Source organism: Uranotaenia lowii, unplaced genomic scaffold (assembly GCF_029784155.1).
Source record: "Uranotaenia lowii strain MFRU-FL unplaced genomic scaffold, ASM2978415v1 HiC_scaffold_1105, whole genome shotgun sequence".
In the NCBI taxonomy this organism is placed as follows: domain Eukaryota; kingdom Metazoa; phylum Arthropoda; class Insecta; order Diptera; family Culicidae; genus Uranotaenia; species Uranotaenia lowii.
In genome coordinates, this window is record NW_026597084.1 from 1 (window position 1) to 6292 (window position 6292).

Sequence of the window (6292 nt, forward strand, 5' to 3'; positions counted from 1 at the left end):
CATGAGCCATATTGTTTGCAGCCCACCGGAATGAAAAACTAGGAGGAAAATACCCATGCTGAGTCCTCTGTTAGCTGAATAGATAGACGTACACGGAAATATGACGTAAATTTCAACTGAAGCGCACCTTTGTGATAGGTATGACACGATTTGAGTTTATCTTCTGGGAAAATTACAAGCAACTGTCCAACAACTGGAACTGATTGCCAAACTTTCTAGTAGATAGGACGAAGGTGAAAATTTGTCTGATTAGTTTTTAGAGAAATTAACGTATCAGATTTTACGTTGAGTCATCAGATCGACGTCATCAGCAAACGTCCCACGTTGCAGACTAGGTACTTATGAAATACGTGGGGGAAAATGCAACAGATGCACATCCTCCGTAAGACTTCATAATCGTTTCTGGTTTGAGGATTCTATAACGACAGCCAACCGAGAAAATGTAAAAAATAATTTAAGAAATTACATGTTTAAAGTTTAAATTAATAAAGATAGAAAATTTACTGAACATGATCTTAAGCAAATTTCTTCGAACTCATCTAGAGGAGGATACACACGCCGTGAACTTTAAAAAAATGCTAAGAATATCAGAAAAGGATTACATTCCCCATTTGCCGGATGAACCAGCAGAAATTTTCCGCCTACACGCGCGCATTCTCGAGACACGCTTATCCCAGAGCATCATCTATCACACTGGGCTGAAGCTTGGAAGCTGGAAAGATAAAAACCAACCCGCCGCCCGGGAGCAACAGTTAGGCAGAGAAAAACGAGCTGCAGAAAAATGAAAAATTCGAACCGATTATTACCCAGACACGCTTTCCAACATCGGTGGGTTATTCACATCTTTTTGCCTTTCTTTCAGAAAGGTATAGTTATCGGTCGATTTTGGAGATCATTAATTATGGGTCTTAGATATACCTTTATAGGTACCTATCGAATCAGCTCGTCGAGTTCAGACGATGTCTGTGTATTTGTGTGTATTGGTGTGATTTTTTATAAACTTTTTTGCACGTTTTTGCGAAACTGGGCAGTACAATAAAAATGATTTTTAGCTTAAAAAATTTGATTTTTTTTCTTCTTCGTCCTATAAAAGAAAGAAAAAAAAACAAAATAGTTTGAAAAATAAATTTTCATAGTAATTATCATCAAATCATCACTCCAAAAAACGTGTCAATTTGGCTTGCTAGCCACAACCAGCAATCACTAAAATCAAGATTATCGTGTCTATGACGTCAAATTATACGTGACGTCATAGATACTCGCATGCTATCTCAAAGTATGGATCTGTCTATGTGTGGAAGGGAGAACAGACAGGCTTCACTCCCACTCAGGTTTGATGTCATCGTGACAGAAACCGTGTGGGAGGAAGACCGCAGTTTAAATTTTCCCGGCCAAAGGTTTAATTTTTTCATTGTAATGGTTCAGTTCGAAACCGAACCATATCAAAAATTTCGGAACCGAAGTTCCAAAACATAAAGTTAAAAATGGTTTTCACCAAGGGGTACGACCCCGAAATCAGTGAAGTCGTTGATGAGTACGTCATGCCCACACTGCATGGTACGAAAGTGATTGTTACTTCGAGATTCTCCCAACATTATATTCAGGTTGCTCTGTGAAGGACAAAACGACGAAGGGGCGCGTGTGGGAGAACGAAGCACACCATATCAATTTCTTCACACGCTCATTTTCATTTACCATTTTAATGGTTACTTAATTAATTATTTAATATTTTTGCTTTTGAATGAATTATCGGAAAAACTGCAATCATAATGGTAGTTCTCATGAAAAAAATATAATAAGGTTAAAAAAGTTGACATTGAGATATTTTTTTATATTGTAATTTTTAATTTTATATTCGTCTTCTTGATTGATTTTGATCGGTATGGTTTTTTTATGATCGATATAATTATGCGTTGAGACCAGTCCGACATATCATTTACCAAATTGAAAATTTCAAATATTATTATAAAAGGCGCTTGGGATCAGAGGGGTACAAGTGTCTAAATGATAGATTCGAGAAAACGCGCTTCAAAGTTGTACAGGTGCTCAATTTTTCATATATTTTTCGAATTCGAGCAATTTTTATTCAATCAAAAAAGTGTTCAAAAAAAATTATAAAAAATTTAAGTTTTGCACCAGATGTACATTGAAACATAAAAAAACCGTTGGTTATACTTAACTCAAAATTGATGATTTTGGCACTTGCACCCCTATGATCCTGGAGGGCTCATATATACAAATTTGAAAATATATTTTACCGATCATTGGACTCTATGTTAGAATCAAAGATATTATTTTCTTGCTGTCTTGACTCGATAGGTTATCCAGAGCAAAAGTTGAAGTATTTGAAACACATGGTTGGGACCTTTTTTTTATATTGTAATCTTTAATTTTATATTCATGTTCTTATTTTTACTAAACTGACTAACCATTTACTAAACTAAAAATTTCAAAAATGATCATATATAAAAATTTGAAAATATGTTTTACCGATCATTGGACTCTATGTTAGAATCATTGCTACTTATTTTTCGCTGTTTTCACTTCATAAGTTACCCAGAGCAAATGTTGAATTATTTGAAACACATGGTTGGGAACCTTTTTTTATATTGTAATCTTTAATTTTATATTCATGTTCTTAATTGATTTTGATCGGTATGCTTTTTTTATTATCTATATACCTAGGCATGCAGACCAGGCCGACAAACCATTTTTTAAACTGAAAATTTCAAAATTGATTATATATTCAAATTTGAAAACATACTTTACCGATCGTTGGACTCTATGCTAGAATCATTGATACTCTCAAGTAACATTTTGAAATCTCAATGGTTTTATAAAATAAATAAGATGTTTTTTAAAGGGGTTGAGAAAGATCTAAAAGCTGTAAAGCGTATTTCGGGAAAACCATTATATAATCTATCTTCAGGATAGTTACACGACCTCTATACAACTGTTTTTATAAATCACCTGTCAAGTCCAAGGTTAGTTTTATCATTCAACTTTATATAGGTTTCGAAATTCGCTATACAGCAAGTAAAAAACCACCGATGAATGCAGCACTTGAACAAGACCAAATTGCATTATACAAAACTAACGAGAATTGACATTTCAATTTCGATCGGATGTATACAAAAATAAGTGTTCGAAATATGTACTGGCGAAGTAAACTTTTGTGGTGGTAAAAATTTAAAACGAGGAATAATAATCATCAATTCGTTGATTAGCTATCGAAGGCAAGACTCGAGCAGGATATTTTCAGTAGCAGAACACTCTTACGGAGCTTGCTGATCAAGTTTTTGTGGGCCTGCTGGGTTGCACAACACGGGTGGATTTCGAAACACGAACATTTTTCTTCAGAGTTTAACCAGGCCGTCAGTAATTGTTCTGCTCAAGTGTTAAGTGATCACATTCTGTAAGAAACAAGCATGCAAGAATCGACTGTAAACTTTTATTTGCTATCGGAATTGGACCCCCCAAAGAAGCTTCGAATGTGTTCGTAAGATACCTATCAAACAGATCTTTAAGTAGCAAAGATAAAAAATAAATGTTTTTAAATTCTGTATTCTTAATTATCAAATAAAATTTTATCACAATGTTGAATTCACTTTCACTATTGAATTATTAATTTAAAATGGAGTTAAGCTGCCCTTTCAATTCGGAACATGTAAAAAATCGTAGCTGTTTCTGTTCCCGGAAGTAGTACTTTTTTCATCCAACTCGAATGTAGGTATCCATTAATTAGCAGTATCGTAATCCATCTTCCGCTGTCCATTTCAAAGATTTTATGCATAAACACTTCCATGATTCTGAGATGATCCGGTGGCGGTATTTGTTCCTAATGAATAGAGAAGAATTCAGCAGCACACAGCTATACTCGCCGGTTTTATTCCGATCACTTTCAGCGAACAAGCCGTATTCCGAAACATCTAAAACATACATATTGCTTTTTAATTTCTGTGTGATAAATACAATAATTTTGGAGTTATTTACCTGTTAATTCCGAAAAGTTGATAACCATTTCTGAAGATTTTATGGTTCCGATTTTTCAGGAGGAAGACAACTTCGTGCTCGAACTTTCTGAAGCAGTTTGCCGGAATGCTAATTACTCTTGGAATGTTTGAACAACGGATCCGGCGGTGGACAGAAAATATCAAACTTTTTTTTCTAAAAGTTACGAGGAAATTAGCTTTCGGTAGCTGTTCTCACTGCAGAGTATTTAAGAACAACAGGAATCAAATTTGAATCACGAATTATTTTTGTTTTTTTGTTTACACTGTGATTTGCAACAACCGTTATTTTCGAGTTTTGGTAGATCTGGAGAAAGCCTTTTGGCTATAAGAAGAGCAAAATTGAGTTAGAGAAAACAAATTGTTCTGGTAATGGCATTTCCCCAGAGTATATGGCCTTATAATTGTTTTTCCAAAGCCAAAATAGATTTTGACAACCTCTCGAAAGTCAGGACAAGTCCTGAAAAGTCAGGACACCTGGCACCTCTGACGTGCATTACAATTGTTCAGTTGTTGATGTTGTTTCTCTTGTACTCAGAGGTGCCAGGTAACCTGATTTATCAGGATTTGTCCTGATTTTCTAGAGACCGAAATTAAGATTCAAAATTTTTTATAGGATAAAAGTATTTTGAAATAATTAACATAATAAATAATTCACATAAATAATAACATAATTGTAAACTTATTGAAAATTGTTGAATGATTGAATACTGGAATATCTTGTATGATCCCATTTCTATGACATTATGATCATATATCTATAAAATATAAGAGCTCTAAAAATGAAGAGTATAATTTTTAAAAAAGATGCCTAACCATGTGTTTCAAATAATTCAACCTTTCAAGTAAAGGAAGCGAATAATTTGAAAAAATAATTGAGTAAAATTACAACTGCTAGACTAAAATACGATGCTTCAACGTAGGTTACAATAATCGATCGAATTAACTATAGAAATTAAACATTTTGACAACTTTGAAATATCAATATTTTCAATGTTGTCATTTTGTCACTTATGTCACAGGTTATACAGAGCAAACGTAGAAATATTTGAAACACATTGTTGGGGACCTTTTTTTGATATTGTATTTTTTGAAATTGTATTTGTTATGTTATATTCGCCTTTTAAATCGATTTTGATCGATACACCTATGCGTGTAGACCAGGCCGACTAACCATTTACTAAACTGAAAATTGTAAAAATGAACATAGATACAAATTTGAAAATATATTTAACCGATCATTGTACTCTATGTTAGAATCATAGATACTCTATTCTTGCTGTCTTGACTCGATAGGTTATCCAGAGCAAATGTTGAATTATTTGAAACACATGGTTGGGAACCTTTTTTTTATATTGTAATCTTTAATTTTATATTCGTCTTCTTAATTGATTTTGATCGGTATGTTTTTTAATAATCGATATACATATGCGTTGAGACCAGGCCGACATTCCATTTACTAAACTGAAAATTGTAAAAATGAACATAGATACAAATTTGAAAATATATTTAACCGATCATTGTACTCTATGTTAGAATCATTGATACTCTATTCTGGCTGTCTTGACTCCATAGGTTACCCAGAGCAAATGTTGAATTATTTCAAACACATGGTTGGGAACCTTTTTTTTATATTGTAATCTTTAATTTTTTTATATTGTTATCTTTAATTTTATATTCATGTTTTTAATTGGTTTCGATCGGTAGGTTTTTCATGACCGATATACCTATGCGTTGAGACCAGGCCGACATTCCATTTACTAAACTGAAAATTGTAAAAATGAACATAGATACAAATTTGAAAATATGTTTTACCGATCATTGGACTCTATGTTATAGAATCATTGATACTCTTTACTTGCTGTCTTCACTCTATAGGTTACCCAGAGCAAATGTTTTATTATTTGAAACACATGGTTGGGAACCTTTTTTTATATTGTAATCTTTATTTCATATTCATGTTCTCAATTGATTTTGATCGTAAGTTTTTTAATGGTGGAAATTTAAGAAAGTTTACAGACCAGCCAAACATACCATCACAATATATTATCCAGGGTTGGAAAAGTGAAATTCACTGCATCACTGCATCACTCTTGATTCATGAAAATAATAATAATTTCTGCTTAGATTGCATAAATAAAGGCGCAAGACAGTGCTGTAAGCGCCTGGATTTATGCAATCACAGTACGCAGCTTGTTGGCTGGCCGGTGGTAGTTCATATTGAAAAACACCGTAAATATCATCTGAACCGAAAATTACCATGGTTTAAACTTTTTTATAAC

The 6292-nt window shown here is 33.2% G+C and overlaps 1 long non-coding RNA gene across 1 annotated transcript; it reads right to left on the minus strand.

Moving 5' to 3' along the window:
- Positions 1-3431: 3431 nt before the first annotated feature.
- Positions 3432-4476, minus strand: LOC129759128 (uncharacterized). The gene is made up of 2 exons (XR_008740132.1): positions 3994-4476; positions 3432-3929 (listed from the first exon to the last, which is right to left on the minus strand). It is a non-coding gene; the product is annotated as an uncharacterized LOC129759128 (long non-coding RNA).
- Positions 4477-6292: the final 1816 nt, after the last annotated feature.